Source organism: Bubalus kerabau, chromosome 10 (assembly GCF_029407905.1).
Source record: "Bubalus kerabau isolate K-KA32 ecotype Philippines breed swamp buffalo chromosome 10, PCC_UOA_SB_1v2, whole genome shotgun sequence".
Classification (NCBI taxonomy): domain Eukaryota; kingdom Metazoa; phylum Chordata; class Mammalia; order Artiodactyla; family Bovidae; genus Bubalus; species Bubalus kerabau.
In genome coordinates, this window is record NC_073633.1 from 20,195,668 (window position 1) to 20,210,562 (window position 14,895).

A 14,895-nucleotide genomic window follows, 5' to 3' on the forward strand; every position below is an offset into this window, starting at 1 on the left:
TGGACATCACTGCATCGTTTCCCAAAGCAGCAAATCTTCCCGGGCTGCAGGAGGCCTGGGAAGATGGGAAGATGGAATCACAGCCCCTCCAGCTTGTCAGCTCTGCATTGTGAATTCAGGGGATAATGTGTCTTCTTTTCTCCCCTGATTGCTCCTGAAATCTCTGGCCTGTTTATCAAATCTGAGTGTTTTGCTGCACTTGGCTCTTTAGCTCTGTCTGTGCGCCTCTGCTCTAGAAGAGGGAAACAGAGACGTGCTCCTGGGGGATTTCCGTCCAGTGTTGAGGACAAGAAGGCCAGTTTCAATGAGGCTGTCCCCATGTCAGCAGAGGAGCAAGCAGATGGGTGGGCTTTCAGGGCATGAGGCAGGAGGGCCTCAGAAAGCACCTGACGCCCCTGTCTAGGCTGGACTGAGGCTAATCTCCCAGAAAGGAAAGTCCCCTCCTCACACTCCACTCTCCCAACAGAACCCGATCAAGTCAGCTGAGGCGTATTCGTTCATTCACTCCACAGGCACAGCACCAGGTGACAAGGACAAACAAGCATGGTGCCAATGCAATGAAGTAAATGCCAGCACAGGGCCTCACGAGCTGCTGCGGTGGCCAAAGCAGAGGGGAATCAAAGTTAGGATTGGAGAGAGATGTCCCCACCTTGATCTTGGAGGAGGCATGGGAAACGGGTGGAGGGTGTATTTGTACACAGAAGTCCGGGCATGTGCAAAGGCATAGAGGTGTGACTGTTTAATCTTAGGGTGACTGGATGGCAGGTCAGGAGCACAGGTAGGGAGGGAGTCAGATAGGACTGGAGGCTGAGCTATGAGGAGCTACTCAAAGATGTAAAGCAAGGGCCTGGCAGGATCATGTTAGAAAGACCAGTGTCTGCAGTGAATGAAATGACAGGGAGAACAAATGCAGGCGGAGCAGCTGGTGGAAGGGGACTTGGCCTAAGGCAGAGGTGGGGGATGGACTGGGGAATGGGAGAGAGGTGGATACAAGGCTGAGGGGTGAGCTTGAAGTCTTCCCATGCCATACCATTCAAGCTGAGGCACAAAACCTGTTCAAATCAGCCCTCATAAAAGGAGCATTGGTGGTCAGGATGGAATGGCAACCCCAACCCCAGTTCAGGGTGGGTCAAGTTAGGAGTGAGGCTGCCCTTTCCTTCTTTTTTAAAAAAGGTGGTTTTTTTTTTTTTTTTTTGGTTGTGCAGCAAGGCATGCAAGATCTTAGTTCCCTGACCAGGGATCAAACCTGCAGTGGAAGCAGAGAGTCCTAACCACTGGCCTACCAGGGCAATCCTTGTCCTTTCCTTCTTGAGGATCTGTGTGGTCTCTTGACACATCTCTCTTACCATGAGGTATCAGGACCTCTCACCCTGAGCAGTAGTCTCTACGTCTCCTCAGATTCTCAAGACAGAGCACCTGAGTGGCCCAGCTCACGTCCTTCCTACTGGGTATGGATTGGCTGCCTTGGGCTCAGGGTCCACGTCTGATGCCATCAGCCATGGTTGGGGTTGGGGAGGGGACTGGCGCTTATAGGATCACAGGGTTAGGAGCTGTGACGTATTCCCCAGGGGGTGCGGGCAGGGCAGGCAGTGAGCGAGCCTTGGACCATGACGGCCTTTACTTGTGCCTCTATTCGATACCGTGCGTTCAGATCCTACCAAAGCCTTTTCACTCTCTCGTGGTCCCAGGTGGTTTCAGTTGTGTGTGTGTTATTTCCAGCTAGCCTGAGAGCGCCCTGAGACTGGATCCTTTCTCCACCAGCCTCACATTTCCTACAGAGCCCTTGGAAAAGAGCTTAGTAAGAGCAGTACATAAAGATTTTTTGCCCCATCTTGGGTTGTAGTAAAGAAAAAATGTCATTTTTTTAACATAAAAAATTTTTTTTTTGGCTGCACCCCACAGCATGTGGGACCTTAGTTCTCCGACCAGGGATGGAACCCACACCCCCTGCATTGGAAGGCAGTCTTAACCACTGGACCAGCAGGGAAGTCCCTCCAGTGTTATTTTTAATTGCTTTACTATTTACTTAAGATTTGCAATAGGATAGTTGTCTCTTTGTCAGGGCCTCACCCTGTGAACAGTAAGGAGCAAGATAACCTGACCCCAAAATCCTTCCCTCTTCTCCTCTGCAAACTGACCCCTGACTTTGTGCTGAGCAACCCCAGGTGATAACTAATAACCAGATTAATTAGTTCTGAGAACGCTGATGCAGCCACGTGCCTCTTCTCCCCAGTGATGGTGAGAATCCGCTGGGGATTCTGGGAAAGTTTTCTTTTTCCTGATAAAAGGAGCAGGAGAGGCTGGTGCCACCTCTCTCCCGTGCTTCCTGTCTTGAGATTCCCGGACATCCCAGGTGATCCTAGGACCAGGAGGCAGAAGCCAAAGGTGAGTGGAGGACAAAGGTAGGAAGGCCCGGGCACTCCAGGCTGTGGGGAGCCTCTGCCTGCACCAGGGCTTGCCTTCTTGTTCTAGGACAGGAAGTTTCTTTGCTCTGCTCTGTCCCCCGCTCCCAGAACAGTGCCAGGCACAAGTCACCTCTCAGTAGTTCTCTGTGGATTGAGGGAATGTCTTTATTGTTTAGACCACCTTTAGGAGCTGTGTTGAAAGTAAAAGTCGCTCAGTCGTGTCCGACTCTTTGAGACCCCATAGACTATACAGTCCATGGAATTCTCCAGGCCAGAATACTGAAGTGGGTAGCTGTTTCCTTCTCCAGGGGATCTTCCCAACCCAAGGATGGAACCCAGGTCTCCCGTATTGCAGGTGGATTCTTTACCAGCTGAGCCTCAATGGAAGCCCAAGAATACTGGAGTGGGTAGCCTATCCCTTCTCCAGTGGATCTTCCTTACCCAGGAATCAAACCAGGGTCTCCTGCATTGCAGACAGATTCTTTACCAACTGAGCTATCAGGGGAGTTGTGTTACTTACAACTAAACATATTCCTAACTGATTCAGTATCTGTAAAAATCTGTGTATGCTATGATTCTAAGTGGAGTAGGCTGGGTGGACCCACAAGCTCAGGTGGCATCCTAAAAGTTTGAAAAAAGATGCCCCTGGCCCTCAGCCTTCCTCTGCATGGAGTGGGGATCACTTGCCCTTCTATCCCCTTCAATTTGCACTTACACCCCTTCTTGATCCTCAAGGGAAGGGCAATGTTGCTCATTATTTTTTACAAGTCAGTATTTTTTTGGCACCACCTGGAAGCTTCTGGCCTGGCCCTGACTCCCAGAGCTAAGGAGACAAATAGGATCCAGCCCTTCCTAGGTAGGAGACATTAAAGCAGAAGGCAATGGCACCCCACTCCAGTACTCTTGCCTGGAAAATCCCATGGGTGGAGGAGCCTGGTAGGCTGCAGTCCATAGGGTTGCTAAGAGTTGGACACGACTGAGCGACTTCACTTTCACTTTTCACTTTCATGCATTGGAGAAGGAAATGGCAACCCACTCCAGTGTTCTTGCCTGGAGAATCCCAGGGACGGGGGAGCCTGGTGGGCTGCCGTCTATGGGGTCGCACAGAGTCAGACACGACTGAAGCGACTTAGCAAACACTAGGGGGTGGGGAGCAGAAAGAGGGAGACTTTCAAGTCATTTCCTGCCCCCTGGCTCCAGCCTTGCATTATCCCTGACGTGAGTCATTAACCTGCTAATTACCAGCCAGTTACCTCTGCTGAAGCTACACTTCTAGTCTTTTAAACCTTTCTCCTCGGTACACAAAGGGCCTGACAACCTCAATTCCCCACCCCCACCCCCCAAGCTATCTTTGGTGGGGACCTAAAAAGTCCCTCTGCAGACAGGTCCTACACATACTCTGGCACCCCCTCCAGTGTGTGCTGAAGGGAACCTCCCCCAGGAGGCTCCACAATCACGAGTGCTTGTAAGTCAGCAGGGAAGTGAGTTGTATTATTCCTACCAAATGGGATGGAGAAAGTAAAGATCATGAAACGACCAGCTTTTCTGAGGTCCCCACTGCAGACCTAAAACCTGACTTTGTAATAGCCCCATTATTTTTACATCCAGCTGAAACAGGAGGGAAGAGGGCAGGGCACAACCTTAAAAGAATGACATCGCCATAGAACATGCCCAAAACTGGTTAGGACTAGCTAGGTTCAAGATGGCAGACTATGACTTTCAGTAGAGCTTGAGCCTCATTATACACTCGTTGTAATACATTAGCATCTAAGTGACGAACCCTCCAGTGCCGTGACAGTTCTGACATTGGCCATAAAAGGTCAGAAAGTGGGCAGTGGTCCAATTCCTAGAAACCCCTGCTTCTTCCCTGAAAGAGTTGGAATAATCCTCTCAGTCATTAGCCTAAGAAATTACTCAGTCCATAAAAACTAACAACCCCATATTTCAGGGCCTGTTGACTTCTGAGATGGCCCCCAGTTTGTGGAGTATGTGTATGCTAGTCACTCAGCTTGTTCCAACTCTTTGTGACCCCATGGACTCTAGCCCACCAGGCTCCTCTGTCCGTGGGATTCTCTAGGCAAGAATACCGGAGTGGGTTGCCATGCCCTCCTCCAGGGGATCTTCCCGACCTAGGGATCGAACCCAGGTCTCTTACATGTCCTGCATTGGCCGGCAGCTTCTTTACCACTAGCACCACCTGGGAAGCCCCGTGAAAACACAGGATACTGGCCCCAGATAGCTGAGGTGTGTATCAAAGGAATGATTTCACTGAGCCCCAACTTGAGCATCTTCCCATATATAGAAAAGCATTAAATTCCTTGAGATATCTGGTTTTCTTTAAATAACAATAATTTTTTGATGGACTGACTACCTGCTCTTTGTTGCCAAACTCCTATATATCCTGGCTCCCCCCTCACCTCCTCGGAGAAGTTCTCTCAGGGTTAACTGAGATGCTGCCTCGCTGCTTGACATCCTAAAAACTTCCTCCAGTAAAACATAACTCTCAAACTTTTAGGTCATGCATATTTTTTAAGTTGACAGAGGGGTGGCTGGAGGGCTGGCCTAGGTTGACACTCTCTCCTCCCATAGATTCTCAGGGCCTCTCTTTTTCCATGAACTCTCTCTATACTGGCTCTGTAAGCAAGCAGACAGGCCTTTCTCCATATCCTCTGCTTTAGCTCCTCTCTGAAATACCTAGATATCAGTATTTGATGCACATTTCCTGAGTTGTTTTACAGGTGTGAACCTGCCCCCCAAATGGAAGATGTTAACTAATTGATGACCATGAGCACATGGCCCTAGGCCTCCTGGAACCTAAGGCCTGATAATGCTAACCCCCGAGACATAGCCCTGTTACCGCACCATCAGCCAATCAAGAATTGTGCATGAACTGATCACACACCTTGTGACCCCACCCCTCCCTCACCTGGCCCTTTAAAAATACTTTGCTGGAACCCCTCAATGAGCCCCTTCAGGGGGCTTGGGGTTTTTTGGGTGTGAGCCACCCACAGCGTGAACCACCCATTTCGTAGCATGGCCCTGAAATAAACATTTGTCTGCTCCAAACTCCAATGTTTCCATTTGTTTGGTCATGGAGCATGTGAACCTGTGCTAACATCTCTACATCACCGAGACCAAATTTCTTATATATTGGCTCACGGCCTCCCCGAAACACAAAGGCAGACATTTCCAGAAATTCCTGAGGCTTAGGCCAGTGTCACTTTCACCTTATTAGTCAAAACAAATCACAGCCCAGCCCAGATCCAATGTGGAGGGACACCATGCAGGGTGTGGCCATGGGGAGGCCTGGTTCACTGACAGAGTGCCCAATGGCATTTCATTGAAGTTTGTCTGGTTTTCTAAAGCACCAAGATTTCTATAAAAGACTCAGCTCTCTCCCCTTCAGACTGCTGTTTTTTTTTAAATCAACTATAAGAAACACATGTATGCACACGGAGCTCTGAGAGTATTGCCACCCTAACCTGTAAACATTATAAAAATCTCTAAGAGGGTGAAGTTGTATGTTATGAAGGAGAGATTAAACATCATCATTTTTAGCTGCTATTTATGAGATGTCTTAAATGTGTTATTTCATCTGATCCAATCTTCATACCCATTTAGAGACAAACTGAGACTCAGAGGTGTTAGATCATCTGCCCACAGTGGTGGAGCTAGGTCTCTCCAACCCCAAGACCCTTCCATCATATCAAACAGAATCATTAGAGAATGGTGTAATGTTTCTAGTCTGCAGAAACAAGACCCTGAAAGGTGAAACTGACCAGGGTCCCCCAGTCAGGATCCTGATCCCTGCCTTGGAAGAGAACAGATGCAAAAGCAAGCATAGGGCCTGGCACATAGTAGGTATCCAGTAAACACAGGACCTAGCACACGATAGGTTTTCAGTAAACACAAGCGCCACCTCTCCACTCCAAACCTATTTCTTTCACAGCTCGCCATCGTGGGTTCCAGGCAGCAGTCACGATGCTGAGCTGTTGACATAATTGCAGACGTAACTGATTCACTCTCTGATTAGACGTGAAGTTAGATGGCCAGCTCAGAAAGTCTCTGCCCACTCCACCTTGCTCTTTTCCTCACTTGCATTTCACCCAACCATCTTGTGCTTTTTGAGAAGTCTGTTCCTGAAGAGCAGAGAAAAGTAACAGATTGGTGCACTGACTATGCGTGGCCAAGTGATTTATTTGTAATGTGACTAAACAAGATGCGCACCTGTCTGTGGAAACGCGATCACACTGAGTCATCAGGGATTTGGATGGCTGTTTAGGCAAGAAAAAGACAGGAGACGGAGGAGAGAAGGAGAACAGGAGAGAGAGGAGGGGAGGGGAGGAGAAGAGGCTGGGGCCAGTTCCTAAAAGTTATGGTTTCAACAGCATCAGTGAAGCACCTCCAATTGGGCCAGGTGTCCACAGTTAGCTTGACTGATGCCTAAAATTTTGCAATTAGACTTTCATTCCTCTGGTTTAATCAAACACAGTATGTCCCCCACTAAAGCGTTAACGAAACAGAATCAGGGCGTAAAACTACATCAGCTGTTTATCAAGGAGAACGCTCTTTTACAAAAGCAGGAATCTGCGTTTTTTTCCCCCTAGGCAGGGATGGGCATTAACCCAATGTTTGAAGGAGTCACCAGTGAGGGAACAAAAGGGCACAGAGAGGAAATTTGGGGGTTCTAGTTGTTTTACAATGTTATCTTCAGGTGTACGCAAGGTGATTCAGATACATACACACACACACACACATTATTTTCCCTATAGGTTATTACAAAACATTGAGTATAGTTCTCTGCACTATGTAATAGGTCCTTGTTGGTTAACTATTTTATATATAAAAGTTTGTATATATTAATCCCAAACTCCTAATTTATCCCTCCCCCTGCTTTCCCCTTTGGTAAGCATAAATTCATTTTTTGTTTGTGAATCTATTTCTGTTTTGTAAATAAGTTCGCTTGTATCCTTTTTTTAGATTCCACATATAGGTGATACCATGATATTTCATGGCTCCTCTTAATCATTGCAGCTGCCTGTACTGAGCCTTCCCTACCTAGGGCCGTGGGCACCATCCCATGCACGTGTTATTCCGTTCCATCTTCCCAGCAGATGCCCCTCTCTGCAGGTGAGGACACGGCGGTCCAGCCTTGACTTGTCCGTCTTAGCACCCTGAAGGGAAGCTCTGGGTACTGCAGTTTCCCACGGGACTCCCAGCACTGCCCGCAGTGTCCGGCTTCAGGAGGCACTCGGTGCGTCCTCTGTCCACAGAGTGAAGTGTGGTGGAGATGGAATGCGGTGTGGGCTAACACTGGCACCCGTGCCGTTCACCATTTGCTGTAGCTTTCTCCCAGGTAAGCCACTCCCTCTGCCCCACTTCTGGCCAGAGTAGCATGAGAAACTCGTGAACCGTGGCTTGCGGAGGCTAATGTCCTCCGTCTTTGCTCCAGGTCCCTGGGTAGCCCCCATAACTGGACAGCCAGACCCTTCCACTTTGCTCTGCTGGTTGTCTCTTTTCAGATAGTTGCTGTCCCCATTTCAGCTGTCATGCGTTTGAGGGCAGGCACAGCATCTCTGCAGAGGCTCTTTCGGTGATGGACATGTACTTTAGAGTTGTAAGAGGACCTTTCTTGATAGCGACATTTTTTTTTTTAATTGAAGGATAATTGCTTTACAGAATTTTGTTGTTTTCTGTCAAACCTCAACATGAATCAGCCATAGATATACATATATCCCCTCCCTCTGGAGCCTCCCTCCCATCTCCCTCCCCATCCCACCCCTCCAAGTTGATACAGAGCCCCTGTTTGAGTTTCCTGAGCCATACAGCAAATTCCGGTTGGTTATCCATTTTACATATAGTAATATAAGTTTCCTTGTTACTCATTCCATACATCTCACCCTCTCCTCCCCTCTCCCCATGTCCATAGGTCTATTCTCTATGTCTGTTTCTCCATTGCTGCCTTGTAAGTAAATTCTTCAGTACCATTTTTTATAGATTCTGTATATATGTATTATAATATGATGTTTATCTTTCTCTTTCTGACTTACTTTACTCTGTATAATAGTTTCTAGGTTCATCCACCTCATTAGAACCGACTCAAAGGTGTTCCTTTTTATGGCTGAGTAATACTCCATTGTGTATATGTACCACAACTTCTTTATCCACTCATCTGTTGAGGAGCACCTAGGTTGCTTCCTTGTTCTAGCTATTGTAAATAGTGCTGCAATGAACGACGGGATACATGTGTTTTTTTTCAATTTTGGTTTCCTCAGGGTGTATGTCCAGGAGTGGGATTGCTGGGTCATGTGGTGGTTTTATTCCTAGTTTTTTAAGGAATTTCCATACTGTCTTCCAAAGTGGCTGTATCAATTTACATTCCTACCAAGAGTGCAAGAGCATGTCCTTTTCTCCACACCCTCTCCAGCATTTATTGTTTGTAGACTTTTTGATGATGGCCATTCTGACTGATGCGAGATGATATCTCACTGGAGTTTTGATTTGCATTTCTCTAATAATGAGCGATGTTGAGCATCTTTTCATGTGTTTGTTAGCCATCTGTATGTCTTCTTTGGAGAAATGTCTGTTTAGGTCTTTTTCCCACTTTTTGATTGGGTTGTTTGTTTTTCTGATATTGAGTTGTATGAGCTGCCTGTATATTTTGGAAATTAATCCTTTGTCAGTTGTTTCATTTGCTATTATTTTCTCCCATTCTGAGGGTTGTATTCTTACCTTGCCTATAGTTTCCTTTGCTCGACAGCAACATTTTGCCTTTGTGTTTTCTATTAACCTGACCATGGTAGGCTTTCTGGTCAGCATCCCTCCCCTTATTCCTAGCATTTGGTTCAGCTGCAAAGGAGGGGGATGATGAAGTTATAAGTGAAGGGGGAGTCCATCAGAGTGGTAAATTTTTAAAGATTGAGAATATTGTGTGTGGGCAGGGATGGGGGAATGGATATGCATATGCTGTGGGTAAAGCCTCTTTAGAAGGCAAATCACCAGTAAACAACAGTGGCTTAAAATAGAAATTTTATTTTTCTTTCATACAAAAATCTAAGCTGGCAGGATGCCCTGAGAAGAAGGGTAGCTTGGCTCCTTGAGATTATCTAGAGGCCCAGATTCTTTCTATACATCATTCCACCATCCCCAAAGGTACTGTCTTCATCACCTGGTGGAAGCTGGTTCCCACCACCACCATATCTGCTCTCCAAGCAGCATTCTCAACAGGGAAAGAGGAAATAGGCCAACGGCTTCTTTTAAAAGCATGACTCAGAAATCTCACACAATACGTCCCACCGGCCAGAAGTTAGTTACCTGTCCCCCTTGTCTGTAGCAAGGGAGCGTGGGAAACACCTTCTCAAGCTGATTCTAGATAACACCCGGGAGATTCATTGCTAAAACAAATAACAGAGCAAAGATTTGTTGGGCAGCTTTAGACACATCGAGGAATTACCAAAATTAAAAGTGAACCTGTCGCTTGATCCAGCAATTCTAGTTCAGAAAATCTATTACAAGGATGTGTTCACACAAGTACATGAAGATTATGTAAAAGGGTAGTACTGATGGCCTTCAAACAAGTTTGCAAACTCTTGGACGCTCCTCCCTTCAAATGGCTGGACTCGGTGACTGACGTCTAATGACCAGAATGAGGCAGAGATGACCCTGTGTGACTTAGGAGGCTGGGTCTTAAAATGCATTGCTGCTTCTGTTCTCTCTTGAATAACTCACTCTGGGGGAAACCTGCCCCCAAGCTGTGAGGACCCTCAATCAGCCTCGTGGAGAGGGCCACTCAGGGAGCTAGGAATTAGGGCTCTCCACCATCAGACAGCGGGCAACCCCCTCCAGTATTCTTGTCTGAAGAGTCCCATGGGCAGAGGAGCCTGGCAGGCTACAGTCCATAGTGTCATAGAGAGTCAGACACAACATGCTAAGCACCTTAACGTGGCATGGCACCATCAGACATCGCCCACTTGGCAGCCCTGGAGGCAGTGAACCCTCCAGCACAGTCAAACCTCAGTGATTGTAGCCCCAGCCAACATTCTGACTGCAACCCAGTGAAAACCACGAAGCCAGAAGCCCTCCAGCCATGCAGCTCCCAAATTCCTGTCTGGCAAAAACTGTAAGCCATGTTAAATATTTATTATAGTTTTAAGTCACAAAATTTTGGGGTGATGTGTTAGGCAGCAATAATATTGCTTCCTTGTTTGTAGTAGTAAAAAACAGAAATACCAGAAATAATGATGAGAGGTTAGGGAGGGTGCTGTCGCCTAAGGGGGTGGGTTTGGGCTCCGCATGTGCACCCCTTCTGGTACACTGTTGTATATATGCATTGTGTACCCAAAGTGCCTTTCTGGATATACAGTACATACACAGCTGTGTATATTTATTGTATACACAAAGTGCCTTTGTGGACACATATACACAGTTTTTATATAGGTGCTGTCCCCTTGGGCTGATTCAATCAGCTGCCAGGTCACATGGCTCCTATTGTTAAATCAGTCCCCATAAACAGGTAACCCTCACTGATGTGATCAACATGCTTGTGTCATGTGACACCTACATGTTACACCAGCCCCTAAAACATGTGACTCCCATTGATTAAATCAGCTCCATTAGATATCCTGACCCCCACTAAATCAATCATCCTTCTTAAATCTCCTGGCATCTATTTTACCAATCAAACCCCTTAGGTTTCCTGACCTCCATTAAATTCATCTGCCTTCTTAACTCTCCAGACACCCATTAAGTCATTCTGCTTTCTTAATTCTCCTGTACCCCATTAAGTCAATGGGTCTTCTTCTTTTTCTTAAGATTTCCCAAATAACAAAACATTTGAGATTTGAGACTAATGGGAAATTTTAAGTAATGGGAATTGGACTCTCATCGGGGTCTTCTGGGAAATCAGAAGCACCATCCCCTTCTGCAGCTCAATGTTCCTCCAGTTTAATAATCCATTCTTTCTCTGGACGCCATTGGTCTGCTGGTCACAGACATAGCAGCAAGGGGTGGTGTGAGAAAGCTGCAGCGCGCAGAGCTCACAGAATAATGCCTGCACTTGGTGATAACTGGGCTTTGGAAGGTCTGGTGACAGAGGAAACACTTGAATGGTATTTCCTCCTGGTCGCTTCCCACTTCATAGTTTTCGTCCTCTTAGACACCACAGGGATGCTCATCAAGTTCGTGTTCGATCTGCCACCCATACTTGTGATCTGAACGGTCATGGAGGAATTTGCAGTGGTCTTCGAAGCCGCAAAAACCAATCTCCTCGTAGTCCTTACAAATGTCGAGCTGGTAATCCCAGCACATGGAGATGCTGGGGAGCTCGGATGGGGCCCTTCCTCACCATTCTGGAGGAAGCAGTGCCCATAGACGTATCCTTGGGCTTCATGTATTTCTGACAATTATTGACTATTAGATCTTATTAGATCTAATGATTATTAGATTAAACCACCCAAAAGATTATCTTCCTTGCCCCTCAGCTCCTCCTGGATCTTCTGGCTGTGCTCAAAGATGGTTTGTGCATCATGCTCCTTCTCTGTGTCTAGCGTGGACGGCAGTGGCCCCCATATCCTCTGGCCCTATGGCTTTCACCGAGCAAGTGGACTTACAGACCATGCCCAAACACTTGGGCTTGTTTTCCTCCTCCTCAATACTCTGGTCACCGTATGCCACCTCTGTCTACCACTGCCACGGGCCTTCTGTATCATGGGACTGTGGGGAGCTTGCTTCTCTTCCAGGCGAACCACAGTGTTCTCTTCGTCACTGCAGCTGGTTTCTCTGGACTCTTGGTTGCAGATGGGGCACTTCCTGCAGCCTGCAGCCACTTTTTGCCCAGACTTTTTGAAAAGAAAGATCTTTTTCACAACTTGTCTGTCCTCTTTCCTGGGGAAAGTTGCTCTGCCATTTTAAGAGTCTTGAGCTCCGAAATGGCTGTGGTCTGCTGGGTGGCGTGGGCCTGTTCATCACTGCACTGTTGAGTGCTCGACTGTGAATTCGTGCAAAATCTGTGGCCACAGGTGTTCTTAGTCTCCTGACCAACCTTAAAAAAAAAAAAGCCCCCTTAAATCATGTGACTGCCTTTGATTCGAGCAATCCCCTTAAATCAGCCTGGGAAGGGGGCTGTCCTTCTTCAGGGGTGCTTGGGTAGAGTATGCTGCTGCGTCGCTTCAGTCGTGTCCGACTCTGTGTGACCCCATAGACGGCAGCCAACCAGGCTTCCCGTCCCTGGGATTCTCCAGGCAAGAACACTGGAGTGGGTTGCCATTTCCTTCTCCAATGCATGAAAGTGAAAAGCGAAAGTGAAGTCACTCAGTCGTGTCCGACTCTAGCGACCCCATGAACTGCAGCCTACCAGGCTCCTCCATCCACAGGATTTTTCAGGCAAGAGTACTGGAGTGGGGTGCCATTGCCTTCTCCAGGGTAGAGTATAGTTGATGAATAATATCACGTTAGTTTCAGCTGTATGCAAAGTGATTCAGTAATACTTATACATGTATCTATTCTTTTTCAAATTTTTTCCCATTTAGGTTTTTACAGAATACTGAGCAGAGTTCCCTGTGCTATAGGGTAGGTCCTTGGAGGTTATCTATTTTGTTTTAGTGTTTGTTTTGGTTATCTATTTTTAATATTGTGGTATGTGTATGTCAATCCCAGTCTCCCAATTTATCTTTCCCCTTTGGTTAACCTTGGTAACCATAGGTTTGCTTTCTAAGTCTCTGAGTCTGTTTTATGAATTAGATTCACTTGTATAATTTTGATAGCTTACAGTGAATGGGGTCAGATTCCTGATGTCCAAAGAAGAAAATTTAGCTTGAGGATCAGAGACCAGGCTTGACCACTCAGGGCTCTGGTATGGTAGAAGTTTTATTACAGTGAAAAAGGACAGAGAATGCTTCTGACAGACATTGGAAGGCGGCAGAGAGTGCACCCCTCGCTCTTCTTAGCAAGGTCTCATATACTTTTACCAGACCCACTCCTGCAATATGCATCTTAAGTTAACAAGATTAGGATCAACAATAGAAAGATCTTACCAGACCCTATTTGGAACAACAGACTGGTTCCAAATAGGGAAAGGAATACGTCATGGCTGTATATCATCACCCTACTTATTTAACTTATACGCAGAGTACATTATGAGAAATGCTGGGCTGGAGGAAGCACAAACTGGAATCAAGATTGCCAGGAGAAATATCAATAACCTCAGATATGCAGATCACACCACCCTTATGGCAGAAAGCAAAGAAGAACTAAAGAGCCTCTTGATGAAGGTGAATGAAGAGAGTGAAAAAGTTGGCTTAAAATTCAACATTCAGAAAACTAAGATCATGGCATCTGGTCCCATCACTTCATGGCAAATAGATGGGGAAACAGTGGAAACAGTGTCAGACTTTATTTTTGGGGGCTCCAAAATCACTGCAGATGGTGACTGCAGCCATGAAATTAAAAGATGCTTACCCCTTGGAAGGAAAGTTATAACCAACCTAGATAGCATATTCAAAAGCAGAGATATTACTTTGCCAACAAAGGTCCATCTAGTCAAGGCTATGGTTTTTCCAGTGGTCATGTATGGATGTGAGAGTTGGACTGTGAAGAAAGCTGAGTGCAGAAGAATTGATGCTTTTGAACGGTGGTGTTAGAGAAGACTCTTGAGAGTCCCTTGGACTGCAAGGAGATCCAACCAGTCCATTCTAAAGGAGATCAGTCCTGGGTGTTCATTGGAAGGACTGATGCTGAGGCTGAAACTCCAGTACTTTGGCCACCTGATGCGAAGAGTTGACTCATTGGAAAAGACTGATGCTGGGAGGGATTGGGGGCAGGAGGAGAAGGAGACGACAGAGGATGAGATGGCTGGATGGCATCACTGACTCGATGCACATGAGTTTGGGTGAACTCCGGGAGTTGGTGATTGACAGGGAGGCCTGGCATGTTGCGATTCATGGGGTCACAGAGAGTCGGACTGAGCTACTGAACTGAACTGAGAAGGTTCTCAAGAAGGAGAAACATGTCCTCAAGCAGGATACATTGTTTTTATATAATCCTTAGTACAGAGTTTAAGCTGAGATGTTTTGTTGTGTAAACATCAGCTCTGGACTTAAAGAAAAAAACATTTTATGTGACTAAGACTAAAGAATGTAAAAAAAAAAAGTTTATCCTTTTTCTCCTCCTTGAAAACTCCAGACGCTTATCTCCTCCTTGAAAGCCCCAGACCTCTTTTTCCTCCTAGGGGACCCCGGACTTCTTATCAGTCTACCTAAGAATTTACTCTCTCAATTTTTTGATTCCCCATATAGAACTCTGGGAGTTGGTGATGGACAGGGAGGCCTGGCGTGCTGCAATTCATGGGGTCGCAAAGAGTTGGACACGACTGAGCGACTGGACTGAACTGAACTGATTTCCCATATAAGTGATATTATACACTATATGTCTTTCTCTAACTTACTTCACTTAGTATGCTAAGTTCCAGGCTCATCTTTGTAATGGCTGAGTAATA

At 46.5% G+C, this 14,895-nt stretch overlaps 2 long non-coding RNA genes and 1 pseudogene across 3 annotated transcripts in view; 2 read left to right on the plus strand and 1 right to left on the minus strand.

The window, feature by feature from the left end:
- Positions 1–1,205: 1,205 nt before the first annotated feature.
- The window catches only part of LOC129620970 (uncharacterized), a 63,252-nt gene continuing 49,562 nt past the window's right edge, over positions 1,206–14,895 (plus strand). The window contains exon 1 of one of the 2 annotated variants that reach the window (XR_008698960.1): positions 1,206–2,385. This is a non-coding gene — a long non-coding RNA (uncharacterized LOC129620970). The remainder of the gene's footprint in view (positions 2,386–14,895) is intronic. The other variant, XR_008698961.1, reaches the window with a different exon arrangement.
- Positions 7,015–14,895, plus strand: part of LOC129620973 (uncharacterized) — a 37,260-nt gene continuing 29,379 nt past the window's right edge. Inside the window, exons 1-2 of the long non-coding RNA XR_008698965.1 lie at positions 7,015–7,310; positions 7,440–7,761. This is a non-coding gene — a long non-coding RNA (uncharacterized LOC129620973). The remainder of the gene's footprint in view (positions 7,311–7,439; positions 7,762–14,895) is intronic.
- Positions 11,264–12,309, minus strand: LOC129620969 (E3 ubiquitin-protein ligase RNF113A-like; annotated as a pseudogene).